Source organism: Tyto alba, unplaced genomic scaffold (genome assembly GCF_018691265.1).
Source record: "Tyto alba isolate M040663 unplaced genomic scaffold, T.alba_DEE_v4.0 Super-Scaffold_2, whole genome shotgun sequence".
Classification (NCBI taxonomy): Eukaryota; Metazoa; Chordata; class Aves; order Strigiformes; family Tytonidae; genus Tyto; species Tyto alba.
The window spans coordinates 61050613-61068668 of record NW_024881282.1 but is presented as its reverse complement, the minus strand read 5'-3'; the positions used below and the strand labels follow the sequence as shown (position 1 = coordinate 61068668).

The 18056-nt window shown below is 39.7% G+C and overlaps 1 long non-coding RNA gene across 1 annotated transcript; it reads left to right on the top strand.

The window, feature by feature from the left end:
- The first annotated feature begins 10257 nt into the window (after positions 1 to 10257).
- LOC116963144 lies at positions 10258 to 17730 on the top strand. The gene is made up of 3 exons (XR_004407970.2): positions 10258 to 10441; positions 11651 to 11713; positions 17327 to 17730. It is a non-coding gene; the product is annotated as an uncharacterized LOC116963144 (long non-coding RNA).
- The last annotated feature ends 326 nt before the right edge of the window (positions 17731 to 18056 follow it).

Here is an 18056-nt window from a genome sequence, read left to right as displayed (position 1 = left end):
GTGTGCTCACCTTGAAGAAAAGTCCCAGGATCTGTTAACTGGGGTTCTGTCATATTCTTTTTTCCTAATGTGGACAACAAGCTGTTTCTGGATTTCCAGTTGTTGCTATATGACAATACCTATGAAAAGGGGTTTGTTGTTTGCACTTAGAAGTGCACCACAAAATGCAGGGATTATCTTCTCTTTTTTTGCTTGCTTGTTTTTTGTAACAAATCAAGCTTTACCTTATTTAATTACCATATTGTAGACCACACTGGGAGTCCAGATATCTGGCACCTGCTATTTGTTTGCCATTTATTTTTATTTTTATTTTGTTGTGGGCTACCACATGCCCAGCAAAGCTGCTCTGTCAGTCTCCCTCCTCAGCTGGACAGAAGAGAGAAAATATAATGAAAGGCTTGTGGGTCAAGATAAGGACAGGGAGAGATCACTCACCAATTACCATCGCAGGAAGAACAGACTCAACTTGGAGAAAATGAGTTTAATTTATTACCAGTCAAATCGGAGTAGGATAATGAGAAAATAAAAGCTAAATCTTAAAACACCTACCCCCCACCCTCCTCTCTTCCCAGGCTCAACTTCACTTCTGATTTTCTCTACTTCCTCCCCCACAGCAGCGCGAGGGGATGGGAATGGGGGTTGCTGTCAGTTCATCACAAGTTGTCTCTGCCGCTCCCTCCTCAGGAGGAGTCCTCACACTCTTCCCCTGCTCCCCCATGGGATACCTCCCACAGGAGACAGTCCTTCACGAACTTCTCCAACGTGAGTCCTTCCCACAGGCTGCAGTTCTTCATAAACTGCTCCAGCGTGGGTCCCTTCCATGGGGTGCATCCTTCAGGAACTGGCTGCTCCAGTGTGGGGCCCCCACAAGATCACGAGTCCTGCCAGCAAACCTGCTCCAGCCTGGGCTCCTCTCTCCACGGGGCCACAGATCCTGCCAGGAGCCTGCTCCAGCGTGGGCTTCCCACGGGGTCACAGCCTCCTTTGGGCACATCCACCTGCTCCGGCGTGGGGTCCTCCCCGGGCTGCAGGTGGAGATCTGCTCCACCATGGACCTCCATGGGCTGCAGGGGCACAGCCTGCCTCGCCGTGGGCTTCACCACGGGCTGCAGGGGAATCTGCTCCAGCGCCTGGAGCACCTCCTCCTCCTTCTTCACTGACCTTGGTGGCTGCAGGGTTGTTTCTCTCACATATTCTCACTTCTCACAATTGCTGTTGTGCAGGTCTGTTTTTTCCCCCTTCTTAAATACATTAGCCCAGAGGCGCTACTGCTGTCGCTGACGGGCTCGGCCTTGGCCGGCAGTGAGTCCATCTCGGAGCCGGCTGCACTGGCTCTGTCGGACATGGGGGAAGCTTCTAGCAGCTTCTCACAGAAGCCACCCCTGTTGCTCCTCCTCCCCACTACCAAAACCTTGCCACACAAACCCAATACAGCTTTGTAATTTTTGGGACAAAGCTTCTTTTACAGGTAAAGGCAAATGTCTGAATTTCTGCTGCATTGGGACCAAATCACTTGAGTTTCATTTTGTGAAGAAATGCAGTTTCACAGCCCATTGATCAGACTGTACAATGGAGATGACACAAAACAAGCAAACAAAGGGAAGAAATGTAGCCATTAGTAACCCTGGTGGTACGTAACCAGAAAAGGGTTTGCATTCTGAGTAGGGATGGCAATTTCCCTGATAGAAAGCTCTCAAGGTGTGGAGACAGAAGATGTTGCAACTTCGGTTAGGCAAATAGACCCAGGGACTTCTTTCTTATTGAAGCCATCAAGAATAGGTTTAGCTTTGTAAAACTTTGTCCTTTAATATCTTTGCAAGGAAACAGATGCAAGGTAAATTAAAACAGCTGAGACTGTACCAGTCTCACTTCAGCAGACTGCGGCTTTCCACAAGGGAGTTATACATCACCTGAATAATGTAATTTATAAAGAGTGTGAGGTGATCTGCATTTATCTACATTCAGGAAATAACTGCATAAAATGAGCCCGATTCTTCTCGCGTTTACCCAGTTTTCAGATGAATTCCAGTGGGATTTCTCCTCACAGCACCCTGAATGAAAATCAAAACCCATGGTTTCACATAGCAGCCATGAATCCCAATAAGCTGGTATGCCGTTCAACAGTGATGAAAATGGGCAGGCTTTTTCAGGGCATTCTATGCAGCTGCCGTATATGCATTATACACCCATGTGACTTCAGTCAGTGTAAAAGAAGGTATTACAGTGGATGGTGCTTGTGATAGACATGAATTGTACCACAGATGCAATCACATCTCCTGCTCCCTCACCAGGGATTACACAGGGATGCCTGTGCAGGTCCAATCTGCCCTTCCTTTAGGTCCTTCTTGTAGGAGGTGGGATCCAGATGAGCCTCGCTCAGGGGTGACAGCAGCATTTCAGTGCGGCAGCTCAGGATCTGGGGGACGTCACCAGCTCTCCATGGGTGCCTGCGTGCCCCAACAAACCTGCCAGAATTGGGAGTGGCTCCTGTGGATACTCAGAGCTGCACAAAATCCAGATCCCATAGGAAACACCAATAATGAATGCCTTAAAAAATATCTTTATGGACATTTTCTTCAGGTAGTCTTTTGGGTAGAAATACATCTGAAATAGTGCAGAGGCTTTTCTTACATGAATTGTTCAGCGTACTGGTATTCACTTCATTGCCTGTGGAAATTGCTGTTTAGTATCCAAAAGCTGTTCATGAGTGGATCTATGACTGTGTTCCTATCTCCTCCCTTGAGCATTTGTATCTTTTCTCAGCTGTTAACATCTTGGTTAATTTTCCGAGGAGATTAAAAGCAAGGCCTTAAGAATGATAAATGCTACTGAATATAAAGGAGGAGAATTAAGAAGACAGGCCCAGAAGACAATGTCTATTTTTCTGGGATTTGCTTCTACTGAGGGATACTTTCTTGTGAATAAGAATAACAAGTTATCGCCTTTTTCAGATGATAAGAAAGCATAATAGCTGCACCCTTCTCAGTCTCTTCTGAGTATCTGCTCTTTACTTTTTTCCAAATGAGTTTCTTGTAAAAATGTCACATTTCAGCACAGCTCAAAGGCTACTTAATATTCTTCTTTTCTTAAAAGAGCCATGTATTCCCTGACATCTGAAGTTTCTTTAATCAGTTCTGATCATGGCCTGTCTTCCACCTTGTTTTTCTTGCTAAATTAGAAGGAAACGTACAAAAAACACCTCCTCTGTATATTCTCATTTGACTTGGGGAAATGATAGCTTTGGGAGCAACATTTTAATTGCTGAGATTCTTCTTTTGCCTAAAATATTACTAAATTATTTGGCCTAGTCATGTTTTTAAGAACTACTTTAAAAACTAAGCATTTTACAGAATCTGATTCACTATTTTCAAGCTAAGAAGGCACCAAGTATGTCATTATGAACTTCTTGTTCATGATATGGAACATTTTCAGGCTTGAACTGGTTTTAATGGCATTTTTCGAACAGGTAAAATACAACCAGTAAGAAAACAGAATGTTAATTTCTGTGGAAAATGTAGTATTTCAGTGTTTCACTCTAAACAGGGATAAAAATATAAAATCAGAATTGTATTTATGCTGAAGTACTATGATTTGTTAATATTGGAACACTTAATATTTTATATAAGGACATTATAAAGTCTTATATATAAAAGAGTATCGTATCCAAATGGATACTCCAGCAATAGCCTAGAGTGAATCAAAATTATAGTTGAATTAATAATTATGTGTCACAAAAATGAGACATTTTTCTCCACTTCTACTTAATTAAATTTAATCAATTTAAATAAATTCTCCGTTAAAAATGGAGAAACATGTTTTGCTAACACTTAAAAATGAATAAAACTCTAGTCAGAAGTCGCTAAACCAAAAATCTTTCTGATCAAGTTAAAGTAAAATAATCATTGAAATACCTGTTCAGATGCAAGTTTCAACATATATTTTGAACCTGTGAATTGAAATAGGCCACAGCTTTCCATGTGGACAATTTTAAATGGTGTGACTATACCTCTCCATTTCCAAAGGGACAGGTAAGGGCAATAACTGTATTTAACATTGGATTACAGAGCCATGTAAACACTGTTGAATGTGTTGAACTGATTTTAACGAAAAGTCAAGTTATTTTTCTCCCCTCCACAAGTATATCTGCCTTCTAGAGCTCCGGAAGGCACAACACTGCACCTCCATTACATATGTCCTATAAAACACTGCAAACACAACAAACACTAAGCACGGGAGCTGTGATGTATGGATACATCCCATGACAGTTATTTGGAGCAAAGCACAAAAATCATAAGCGAGAATAATGTACAGCAGGATCAATGAATCTTTGCAGATTCTGCTGTTCTCCAGTACAAAGTGCAAGAAAAGCAACACCTACAAAGTTTGCTTGAGTTATAGTATAGGTTCAGCTGCAAAACAGATACACTACTACTCTTGCAAAATGTGATGAAATTCCCTCTATGGATCCTTAACAAGAAATCCCATGTTCATGCACCTGAAAAATTAATGATAGTATCAATAGTCTCAAATATTAACAATAACCTAGTTGAGCCAAATTATATATTCCATTTTAATTGTTCCTTTTAAAATTAATTGTTTTTTCTAACTATTTTTTTAATTTTCCTGCAAATAAAAGGTTGTAAAACCAAAAATGTTATAAATATTTTTTACTTAATTGTTATATTTGTGTTTATGAACAGGTGGTATTCTTTATGTGCCATAATTTAAAGAGTTACTAAGTTGCTATCAGAGCCACTCCATTCTGCTAGGTATGAAAAGGAAGACAAAAGACAAGATCCTCATGGCTTGGTTTGGGTTTTGCAAGTTCTATACCTCAAATTTATTGTAAGCTTAAGGGAAAAGGATGATGAAAATTGCAAAGATCATAAGGATGTTTGGTCTGTACAGTGAAAAATGTCACAATTCCTGAAAGGCAGGAAATCTGTAAGCTTATAAAGAATTCACCCACACTGAAAAAGAAGAATACATAAAGACCCAGCAGCACTTCTGTGACATACTCTAGCCTTAAAATGAACTTTGGTTTGCCAGAGACCTGCAGAAAAATTGTGTAAGTGCTACAGAGGAGCAGCAGTGAGTGGGTTAGTAGGAAGGGGGAATAGGCAGCAGGCAGGGAAAAGCAGAGGCAAATATATATGTATAAATATATATATATATTAAAAATATTATTTATATATATATATAAATATAAAAAATAAGCTAATATCACCTCTTACCTCATAGTATTATGGGGTATCTGTGGGCACTCTCAGGGCTTGAAATTGCTTTTTCTCAACTATTTGAGTTCTTTTTCAGTCTGCTGTTTCTTCATATTTCTGACATACAATGTTTAAGCCTGTGCAGCTATGGGAACCTGGTTTTTAATGAGTGATGAATAGGTTCCTAACATTTTAATAGGTATGTTACTTCAGGGAGGGGTGTATATGCATTTCCATATTAAATGACATACCAGAAGTACTGGGAGTTAAAGTGTAGCATGTAAGACCAAAGAAGACACTAAATGGACAGACTTCTCTAAAGGACTTATTTTTCTTGCTGAAGCATCAGATCATATCAGCTTCTGTTCTTGCTTGTTGTAAGGCTCTTTTAAACCATACTGGCAGTACAAAGGACTTCGGTATTATTTGGAATGCCTCTTTAAACATTGGATCTAGTCAAAAGAATAATTCTATAACAACAATGCTGTATTTCTTCCAAATTTTACTCATCTCCAGAGCCAAAGTATTTCTTGCATGATGCTCTCTAGCTCATTCTGCTATCAGCAATGCAGAGCCATTACAGCAATCAGATGTAATCTGCTTTATCACCAGCAAAGCTGTTGCCAGGAAATTTTCAGATTACCACAATTTTTATACTAATTCAGTGAAAGTGTAAATGATATTTAAAGCATGTCTTGATTTTCAGTCCCAAAGTTGTATTTTCAAGCATAAAATTTGGGTGGCTTACTTAGCAATTTTGTTTTATTGAGCAAGCTCATACTTTGCACAAATTATAAAGGTTGAGTATGAAGCATCAAGGTAGCATTTTTAGCAAGTAAATTTTGCAGCCAGGCAGATTTAGCCAAAAGCCAAACTTTAAAGCTGATTTTTCATTACATGTTGAATCAGTATAAAATTACCGGTGGCCAAAGAGAAAACTTTGCTCTTTGAGCCTTATCGCTAAAATATCTAATGACCCTTCCTGTGCCAATACAACCACTTGTGCTGTATTCCCACGACTCCCTCTGGTGGCAAACTTCATAGATCATAGTATGGTTTGAGTTGGAAGGGACTTTAAAGACACCCGGTTCTAGCCTCTCCCTGCCACGGGCAGGGACACCTTCCACTAGACCAGGTTGCTCAAAGCCCCGTCTAACCTGGCCTTGACCACTTCCAGAGTTCCAGGAGCAACTTCTCCATACCACGGGGGGGATAACATTTTCCCTTTTTTTTTCGGATGCTACGCATGGATTAGAGGCATGCTGGTGAATTCTCAGCTCATTTGGACAGTGGAAATGTTGTTAAAGCTTTTGTTCAAGTTGTAAGATCTCTTTTTTGTACTATTAGTTCTATATCTACTAGTTCAACTGAATAAACAACCTACTGTAAAATCTGCATAATACTGAAAAAAAAAAAAAAAAAACTGTAGTAAAATGTAAATTTAAATAAATATGTTGTAAAAGAGATAGTATTTCTGGTTTACGTACTTCCCTTTCACGTAGTCTACCACTATATAAGCACCTCACAAGTGGTCCTGATTTGTCTCAGACTGGACTCCTGAGGCAAAGAGCAGCATCACAAATCTGAAAATAGGGAGCTTCAGCATAAAGGACACAAGTGATTTTCGCAGTTTCACATGCAAAGTCAGTAGCATGCTGGGAAAATAAAACCTGGATTTTCTTCTTACCTGGGGCACTTTACACCACTCTTATACATTTTTTTTTAATATATATATATATACACACTCTATTACACTTATATAAAGGGACCTTAACATCTACTAACTCACTTTTACTTCCAAAGTTCTTCTTTTCCCTCCATTGGAGGCAGCACTGCTTCCCTGCTGCAATCCTAGCCAGACGATCCCTCACTACCTGCTGCCTAGACACATAGCAGTGGGGCTTGATAGTCTGTGTGTCCAAAATCCAGACAAATGTTGTAGGAATTTGATGACAGAAGACCCATCGTGGTTCAGTCTCCCAACTTTATGAAAAGTGATTGGTGCCAAAATTAGCTTACAAAACTAAGTCACTTTAATGATGACTAAACTCATTCATAGACATTGCATTGCAACTTTTTTTCACTTATGACTTGTCCTTTCTTGTTCACATCTGACCTTACTTGTATCAGGCAATGCCATCATGGCTAACATATCAACAGAAATTGAAGATTTCAAAGAAAAAGTAATCATAATCAAACTCACTAGATGAAAGGAAGACAAAAATATTTCTGTTTATCCTGCTGTCAAATCAACTGTGTTTTATTTGTTACATTACACAGATTAGTAGCGCAGGTTTTCACAAGTTCACTGTGTTGGTAAGTCAGACTCCATACCCACGATGAACATGTAATACCTCCTCTTATCATGAATAAATCTTCTTAGCTGAGTACATAAGGATAATGTACAAAAGCAGCATGACTGGCCCAAAAGGTAGAATGAGATACAGTGGTATGTCTGAGAATGAAAGGAGAATGAAATATGAAGCACAGTAATGCTTGATGATGTACTGGTGATCAAAATAGAGCTGTCTGCCATTAAAGAATAGCGTGCATTAATGGGAGACTGGAAGACTAAGGTCTCTTATGTCACCTCTGCTAAACAGGATCCTACTATTTTTAACATTTTAATTCAGGTTAGAATTCAGGTCTCTCTTTCAGACACACACGTCCCTGCCTATATATACGTACACAATGTATGTGACATAATTTTCCATTGCCTCAAATGGAAATTTTTATTCAGTGATTTCTTATTCCAAGGATGTTCTTCTGAAGAAAGGCAGTTCCAGTTACATGATCCTAGTGAATTAATTACGACAAAGTCTCTGGTTTTTATCCTGCAAGTACCTATACATGGGCTTTTTATGCTTGAATTTTATTTTTTAAGATGAATCATACCTTTTGCAGCTTCCATGAAATGGAGACATGCCTGTCCCTGGTGATGTGGAATCAGAATAATGGCATAAATGGAACCTGAACACACCAGTCCTGTCCCTGTCTGACAGAAAAGAGTGAACCCTTGCAACACTTTTTGCCCTGTTTAGGTTTGCCCTGTACTATAACTTCTTATAGTAGATTGACAATAATAATACAAAATAATTAGGACTGACAACTATAAAAAATCATCAACACTGGAGGCCACTCCCATAGTAATGTCATAACCATTTGGTCACATTTCTCTCTCCTGAGATTTTTTTTCTCTGCCCAAGTGAATCTTCTTTTTCTTGCTGCAGAGTGGATCAACTACAGCTGAAGGCAGAGATACCTAACTGAGTTGAAAAATAGAGTATTCTCCTGGTACAGGGACAGTGTGGATCCAAACAGCTACAAGCTCAGGAATGGGTAGAAATCAGATTTTTCCTGTTCCTGGATAAGTGCTTCCAAATGTCAGCTATAAGTATGACGGTGTCAACTAACGAATTAAACAGCAGTATTGGCTGCAAAGCCTCTCGGTTTTGTCTCAAGCATTCAATACTAGGGAGCCCTAAACTAAACTACTCTGTGCAGTGTTGAGTTACTGGCACCACACTTGGTGAATGACATGAACCAAACAGAGAAAACAGAATAACAGTGAGAATGATGCAAGGGCTAAAATCCAAAATTTACAAGGATGGTTATGGAAGAATTAGGGTTGTTAGAGGAGGTCATGATCAGAAACTTGCATACCTCAAAGACTGACTGCTGCTAAGAAGGATTTGCTATCCAAGTCTGTGGTGACAAGACAAAAAATAGTAGCCTTTAATCAAAGAAAGGGTAGTTAGGCTAGATATTAATGCACATTTTCTTGCAGCAAGTTAATTATGCACTAGAACAGCTCACCAGGGCAAACAGTAGATTCTCCATCACCAGAATTCTTGAGCAACAGGTCGGATGCAGATACAAACTCAACCAGTCTGGGGCCAGCAGAGGGTTAGATGACCTCCAGCTCTTACTTCTAGTGCTATTTTTCTAGGTGTTAGGATTCTTAGAGCACATGTAAAGGGTGAACTTCTGAGGTGGAAAGGCATCCAAACTCTGGGTTGCAATAGGTGTTTCTCAGGAAATAAGTTCTGCACATGCCCGAGTGAAGTAGTTGCTTGTATTTAGGTGCCTGAGGAACTTTCAGACTGACCTTGCAAACATCTCCAGGGTAAAGCAAGGGCAGAACTTCTCTCTGCAAAGTTGTATTGGACACAAAGTTTACAGCTGAGCACAGTAATATCCATTCACAGCATATTGCCATGTGACAAGCAGGGAGTTTTAGACTTCAATGAAGCACGACTAGCTAATAATAACAATTGCATAGTTTATTTATGGATGTAAATTTGCATAGGTTCCTCGGGGCCAATGAGGTCAAGAACCCAACAAATTTTCTTTTCCCAGTTGTGCAACAAAATCGCACAGCTATGTATACCAAGATATACAGTTAACTCTAGACAGATGTCTTATCCGAGCAGTAAATCTGTACAACCCAGGTTTAAACATGGTATAATTCAGGCACAAACTCTTTTCCATACCTGAGTAATACAAAGTGTCCACAGCCTATCTCTTCTACCTCTTCTTCCTGCTCTGCTTCTTTAGTAACCTGTCCAGCACTTACCCTGAGTGTTGCAAAGGCAGCTCCTCTCTTAAATTCTCCTGAAGTTCAGCTGTCTGAATGGAGATTGTAATTGTTTACTGTCTGTATTATGACCTCCTTAAATATCCCTAAATACAGTATGCACTGATGGCGCATCCTTAGCTAAAACTACAGCACCCAGGATCACATACACATTACCAGTCATCAGAGGAGAGCGTTGGTCTGATTTATCTGAGGTTTTATGTACACAACTCCCTGAGCCATTAGCTGTCAACATACTCTTGAGTAAAATTACTTATTAGTGGATTTAATTTTTTGTACAGAAACACATATATCAGTGGCACCTTGTAGCTAACTGTAATGAAGACACACAGAATATCATTTGGATGATACCATTGTTCTTTTGTGACTTTATTTGTCAAAAGCCATGTGGAATAGATATAATTAACATTGCTCATGTATTTTCTTACAGCATTCTCAGTATTTTAACTGACAGTGTTGAACAAAGACTCTAAAGAAGCCCTGCAGCATCCAACTGAGCAGCACAGCCAGGAAGGAGAGTCTGGCTCCTCTCTCCCTGCAAGAGGTCCCACTCACCACCTCCAAGGAGTCTTGCAGTGGCATCAGTTAGAGCACATGCAGTACAAAATACTCCCTGCTTTCAACTGAGGTGAAACAAAGTACTGGCTCCAAGAACAGACATATAAGCATTCAAACCTGTGATATAAAGAAAGTAATGTAAATGAGAAAGGGATGAACTGAGTAGGTAATAAAATGGAGATGGTATTACACTGCAGCTGTTCTACTTGTATGCTGGAAGCCCATCTGTCAAAAAATGAGTATTTCATCCAGGGACTGAAGCACTAACCTTGTCACGTTACACCCCAGCCACCATTTCTAGGCCCAAGCCCATCTCTCCTCACCCCCACATCCCTTCTCCTTCCCCTTCCTTGCTGCTCCCTCAGCCACAAGCCGCAGCCTGGCCACAGAGCTGCCACAGCAGCTGGCCAAGGGGGTCTCCAGGCGTACCCCACCCGTGCAGTGGGTAGAAGGGTGCGTATCAGGGCCCTGGCTTTTTTCAGTCCCTTCTGCTGAGAGTCTGGTTCCCGGGCATGCTGTGGGCTAGCACCACGATACTGGATTCCCTCCCTGGGTCCTCTTCACTGCTGGGGTTTTGACTCCGTGAGCCACAGCTTGTCCTGTACACACGGCCACGGGTCGCAGTCACACACGGGTGACTGCCGGAGTGCCAGGGCAGAGCAAAAACTTCTTCTCATTAAGGTTTGTGGCCATTCCTACTAATGTAGCAATGTTACTGAGACATTTGGAGAAGGGTGATTTATTGACATGTTGCAAAAGCATGTACTTTTGCTAACAGGTAGTTAAACAACTAAAGGCAATGTTTTCATTCCTGTAAACTTGTTCATTTGCTCAGTCTAGGAGAAACAATTAGTACAGAGAGAAGAAGGCTTCAACCATCTTTTTCTATATATATAAGAGGTCCTATAATTAGTGTGTCAAGATTGGAGGATCATATTTATGTACAGGTTGGTTCTGGGAATAGACTTTGCTTGCTTTTTTGGTCAGATAGGAGCAAAGTCTGCTTCCCATATGTATGTTTTTCATCTACCAGTGTAACTTCTTTCCCTAAGGTATTTGTGAATTATCCTTTTTTTTTGTCATCATCTTTTCTCTATTTTTCTTCAGTCACTGGATATTTTTTCCCTTTTCACTTACTGTAATATTTTTTTGTGTACATTTTGAATCTACTTCTTCTTAAACTCCTTGGTGATTTAATGAAATTCATATGTCTTTGATTTCTTTCCAGAATCACGGCCTAAAACATATTTCCTATCCTCTCTTTGATGTTTTGCTTTAGGGGAATGTTCTTTAGATGGACTGTTCTTAAATGGCACCCTCTGTGGAGACTCTGTTCCTTTCTGTGAGTATGTTTTATACTCCATCTTAATAGCACACTCTAGTATTCACCTTTAATATCACTCTGCTTATCACATCAAAGTGATGTTTGTCCACAGTGCTTCACTGAGGTGTAATGAACAGTATATCTGACAAATATCTGATAATTTGCATGTGAGGATGCTTCAGTGTGGTTTCTCCTGAAATCACACACTGTCTGAAACAGAATTAACTTCGTTTCTTTACAGATAAGCAAACCTGGCTCCGAGCTGAAATAACAGGGTCTTTTACCAAATTTCTGGCAAGAGCATTAAAACTTTTCAGAGCACCCTATGGAGAGATACACGAAGCCTGGAGATTGCTGTGCTCTTCTGAAGCTTTGTAGACCTTCTGGGTGGGATGGGCTGGGTGGAGCAGCCATGTCAGTTGGCACTGCTTCTCCAAGCACAGGTCATATAGGCCCCCATGCTGCTGCTCTTGTGGTTGCTGTCCTTTCTGCTGGTGTCTCACTATTTTTGAATCATAGGAAGGTCAGATATTTCAGATTAGAATCTCACTAGAGATGACTAAGTGTTTCCGTAACATATGCATCCCTCAGTAGCCTGCTACCACTGTAATTCAGGCTATTTCAGCCCTAAAGACTTGTTCTATAATAGTCTCTTCCCCAGGCAAGCACCTCCCCAGTTGAAGAGTTCAGAGCACCAGGGCAAGGGCAGACCGCCGAGTGTTGCTCCAAAGGCACCTTCAGGGCTAATGTGTTTGACATTGTTTTGCTTATGCTTTCTGCTGCAAATCAAGATGACACTTAGGAAATTAATATATAAGGCCCCTTTATTGCACCACTACATCCCGTTAGCAGTTCAGAGACCAGCTGTGAACACTTGCTTGCCAAAGCCTCCTATTGACTTTGTGAAATCACAGAGTGCTTAATCAGACCATACAGAGACAGATTTTTAACCTTTTTTCCCCACACCTTCTTACTTTTCCCTCCCCAGTGTTGCTGGCCTTGGCTTTTTGTAACCCAGAAGAGATGCAACCTCCTTCGAAGGACGAGGCATATCCATCAAAACCTAACACTCTGCCCCATTTGAAGCTGTTCAAGAAACAGTCTACGTGAAATTAAGCTTTGTATTATGTTTCTCAGTGAAAAAAATATACATCAAAAGGGTGTCATGGGGGCACTGCACTAAAAATGTGATGTTTTGAGGGGCAGTATATACATATTTTCTTTAACAGAACATCTTCTATGTTTTTTGATCAGAATACACTTATTGGTAGAGATCATTATCAAAAATAATTACTATTGGAGCTGTCCATAGTATTAGTTTTCATAAATTCATCCAGTTATAATTAATATGTGCCTTTCAAGGACCTAAAAGGGAAGACATTCAATATTTCTTGTCTCTAATTTTAGTATGATCTGATTTTCCTCTGGTTGCCTTTCCAAACACCTGGGGCCAGCCATATGAGTAAATTAGATTGTGCTAAAATGCATATTAATGAAGCTCAAGCAATCATTCCCTAAAGGGACAGTAAAACTATATATAGCTCCTTTTTTTCCCTTCTCTTGGCTAATGTGTCTTTCAACACATTTAGATCCTAGTAAAATCATGCCATTTTGGAATAGCCAAAAAAATACAATGAAATTGTTAAAACAAAAACTCAGAAGCACATTTATTTGAAGTGTATATATGATCACTTGTTTTATTACTTGCATTGTAAAATTATTTCCTATTAGAATTGGATTTTCTTTTAATTGACTTATCCTATGAGAAAAAATAATATCAAGACATTTGGGGCAGTAAGAAGTGGCGTATTTGTTAAATGCCTCTGTGATCTCTGCATTTTCCTCTCCATAAAAAAAACATAGTGCTGATTATAATGGATAGCAGTGGAGGGCGACAACAAATTATCATGCATGACCCTGAGTATATGGAATGAAAAGAAAGAGTTCTGGAAAAGGACACTGGAATAAATCCCAGTTCCTGAAGGAAGTCCTGTGGTGTTATTGTGGATTGTCTACTGCAGCATCTCAGTCTGGACCAGGAGGGTGGTTTTTAGGTGAATCACTGCTGGCAACGCCCTGGTTCACACCACAGGGTGGTCATAGAGCACATGCACCAGATTAATTCAGCAGAAACTAAACAGAAAGATAGACTCCAGAGGCACATTTCAAGTGCACCAACTGCTAATGGGCATTCAGCTCATAGAAAGACACCAGATGAAGTCCAAAATGGAAACCTCCTAAATGTGTGGGCACTGGGTCTTCAGCACCACCACTTTTAAACCAGGGTGGATACAGAGGAAACTGCTTGGATGACTAGGGAAGCCCAGGTTATCATGCCAGGAAAAAAATGGTTTGGTAATTAGACCAAAGGCTTAGAGAGGATGTGACTCGGTGATAAACAACAGGAAGGTAAAAGAACTACCAAGTTGCAAAACAAACTGACACAAATGAGTATTAATTGCTCACATCCTAGAAGTTAGAAAGAAGATCTAAACACATATCTAGGATTAGAAGGAAGATCCAAACAAACCTGAACTTTTGGAAAACCTTTCAACTGGAATATCATGGTTTAAGGGACCTCCAAATGCTTTAAAAATGCAGTTTATGGAAGGAAATGTATAATATGGCTGCTTCTAATTGTAGGGGGCAGAATCTGACAGTTTAATCTGTGACAAAGCAGTGTTTCATACCTATGGATTTTCAAAGCACTGATGTAAGTTATTATTATTATTATAATCAAACCACATTTTAAACAGGTCCAAGTAATTTTTAAGTGCCTTTAAGTATAAAATTAGGGGAAAAATATACAGATGACTTCTCACTGTAAAAAAATTGAGCCAATCTTTAAGATGTGGCATAATGTCTGTTAAAAACCTGAATTGGATGGAAATACTGAAAGTGGCGTATTTGTTCATTGCCCTTCCTCTTCATAAATACTGTAGTGCTCATTATAATGGATAATAATTACAAATAGTGTCCTTACGAGCAGTGCAATGCTCATGCAATTGCAGCTAGTGGATCTACAAGCCAGTTAGCAGTCCTGCCTATTTATGTATTTATTTTTATTGCACTGTGTAAGGCATATCAGAAGAGGCAATCAAGAGCAAGGACACCCAGAATCAGTGGACACTTCTCCCACTTATTGTCTGTCAGCCAGGGGCTTTGCTATGCATGAATTTCAATTAGAAAGAGGAGATGCAGATTCAGGAATCATTCAAGTAGTTATTCAGGTTTTCATTTCCTTCTGAGCATTCCTTCAGAGTCAACAATTGAAAATACAGGATGAGAGCTCTCTCTGTATTTAATGAAAATTTTCTTTCTGTATTCCACTCTTGTCTCCCAGTGAAATGAAATTTTTAAGCATGCCAAACTAACTTGTTAAAAACAGCATTCAATTTTAGAACTATTGAAGTTTCATTCTGAGTATTTTATTATTCCTATTATTGGCTTCCTTCCCCCACTACCTGTGCTAAGTTTCCTTCTCTACCCTCAAACACCTATCCTCTTGCTCTTCCCTTTGAAGACAATCCCAGCCTCCCTGACAGAATCACCCCTTCGCCACCATGGGCAACATCTGGAGCCTGCTGGTTTCTAGCACCAAGAACTGCAGGAGCAAGCATCCCTGCTACCTGCCTCCTCACTCCCTCCCCACTACTACTCATCTCTAGGAGGAGGCAAAACATGCCTGTCTTCTCCTGAGGCTGAGCGACAGTTCTTGAGGTAGGATATCCTGGCAGAAAGTGATCATTTGTTTCCATTGATTGCCCTGGACACCCTGGACGTTGGCAAAGCTTGACTCACTTATGTGCTATCCATCCTTGATGTGGATAAAACTGGAACTAACACCAGTCCCTCCGAGAAGTCAAGATTTTGTGAAGGTTTTGGGCTCATTCATGATGAAATGGGCAGCCAGTTGGGAGAACAAATGTCACCTAGATGTGGGTGCACAGGCAAAGGATGCTCTCATTCAGAAGCAGTCCATGGATGCTATGAAGGAAAATCTGTAATTTCAATATGTTCTCCTAGGAAAGGAACATTAATTCAGGGCTATCACAGAGTTTTCTGAGATCTCTGCTTTTATTCTGCAACCATACAATGGTTCAGTCAGGCTCTGAAAAATTAAAATGCCAAACATTAAGTTAGAGCATATATTAATAAATGCAGAAATAAAAACTAAAGAGAGCATGGTGAGAAGGTGAAATTTGGCTAAGCTATTCTGACTACATCAGTGTCTTTCTATAAAAATAATTCCAGGTCAGTTAAATCACTCTTAGAAAAAATAAATCTTATGCATAAAAATGCAAGACCTTTAACTCTTCATCTTCTATGTTTTAATTGTATGGTAAAACATTATTTTGTTAAAGTAATTTTTTGCATTTAACTTTGAAGCAGTTTTCAAAAGTCAATGACATGGCTTTAAAATATAGCACATCAAACAAGGTATTTCCATCAACATACAGCAGCTGCCATAAACAGCCTTAATTTCCAGTCTAAATTACTGATCTAAATATATTCAGACAAATTAATGCAATGGAAAGTTATAGAACCCAAACTGTATATTTATTTATTGCAACGTTTCACTTGCATCTCATCTGCCATTCATACAAGGTTACTTCAAGTTTAGTAATTTTTTCCCCTTTTCATGCTCAAAATGAGAGGAAGACATGTCTCCCAATGTTCATAACCAAGTTGAAAAACATATTTGGGACTAATCTGTTCACTGGGATATTATTTCCTATATATCATACATTATGTCTTAATTTAAACTGTTACCACTGTGTTCAGCTGTTTAAGACTTCAAGCGAACAATAAGTAAAATTGGCCTGTCGGGTTACGTGTGGGACTTTTTGAAGCAGCCAGCCCTCCAAGGAGTACTGAGGTGCAGATAATTACCAGTACACGTGTGGTTTTGTTTCACAGCCTGTCTCCCAATGACAGATTAGTAATTGGTTTTAGAGTGACACACAGCGAAGGCCATCTGAACCAGGGCACTACTGAGACTGGATTCATTGAGAAAGGGTTGTATTCATGGAGGACAGGATTTCTAAGAGGGAAAAAAAAAAAAAAAAAAAAAAAAAAAAAAGTCTTAGCCAGAGATATACCACTAATAATCTCAGGTTGGGACAATAGAAAGTAGATTAGCTCCCACAGCAACTGTTAATGTTGAAAATCGAAAGCAATGCATGGTAAAATTTATTTCATAGTCCTCAATAAGAAAAGGTTTCTACTTTACTACAAGATAAGACCTGGTTTCTATGTGACAGCAGACAGTCCTCTCACTCTCCAGAATATTTAAAAATTGATTCTTTTACTCTTCTTTTAGACATTGTAGCTTATTATGAACAAAAAACCTTAACTGTTCAGTATGTCACCTTCTGTTTGACAGGAGGAAATGAGGAACAATTACTATGTCTGTGGATTTCACATTGAAATGGGAAAGACAATAAAAAATGAAGTGAGATTTTTTTTTATAAGGGAAAATGAAAAGAAACAATTTATGAGCAGCAGAATGAATGTCTGTCTTTGATTTTTTTTTTGTTTGTTTTTTGTTTCACAACTGAATTGCTTCAGCCTCACCTTCTTTCTGTCGCTTCTTACATGTCTCACTTGTCGCATTTTGATATCATGCAGGTGGCTGGGGATAGGAATGGATTACCAACAGACTGAGGACCTTCTGCCTCTGCATGTACACAGGAGCTGAGAACTGTTCTACTTGTCGCAGGGAAGAGAAGGCTTGTGAGCAACACGTGTCATGTGCTGGCCCCTTGTAGGAACTCAACATCTTTAAACACCATTAATGGTTTAAACTGATTTCATTGCCAGGTGTGGCTAATGCTGGTCCAACAGATCAAAAGCTGGAAAAGGGGAGCTGAGGTAAACAGAAAGCATCATATGAAACTGGGTTAAAAATACAGAAAAAAAGAGAATAAAATTACTTATAATAAAGAGAAATTGATTACGAATACAGTTGAGTCAGCTGGGTCTTCCACATCTCCTGTCCCTTCCACATCACCTCTGCATCTTCTCCCATTCACTTCATGGTCCTCTTGCCTAATTAAAATACCCACTTTGTATCATGTCTGATATCAAGTGGAGTTAATTTGTAAAATCCCACCCAGGACTCATCAGGACCAGGTGACTCCAAACATCCAGATCTGCCCTGGGCACAAATTGGAATTTAAGGTTCTCAAAAACACAGAAAGCTTGTGGTGAATGACTTAAAGTTGGGCAGTCAAAGGTTGGCTGCCTGTAATCTGTTGGAGCAGTGAATATGTAGCAAATTGGGAGCCACTATTTTGGAACACAGATAATATTATTCAGTCTGCAACAGTCCTTATCAGATTTGTGATTTATCATAAAA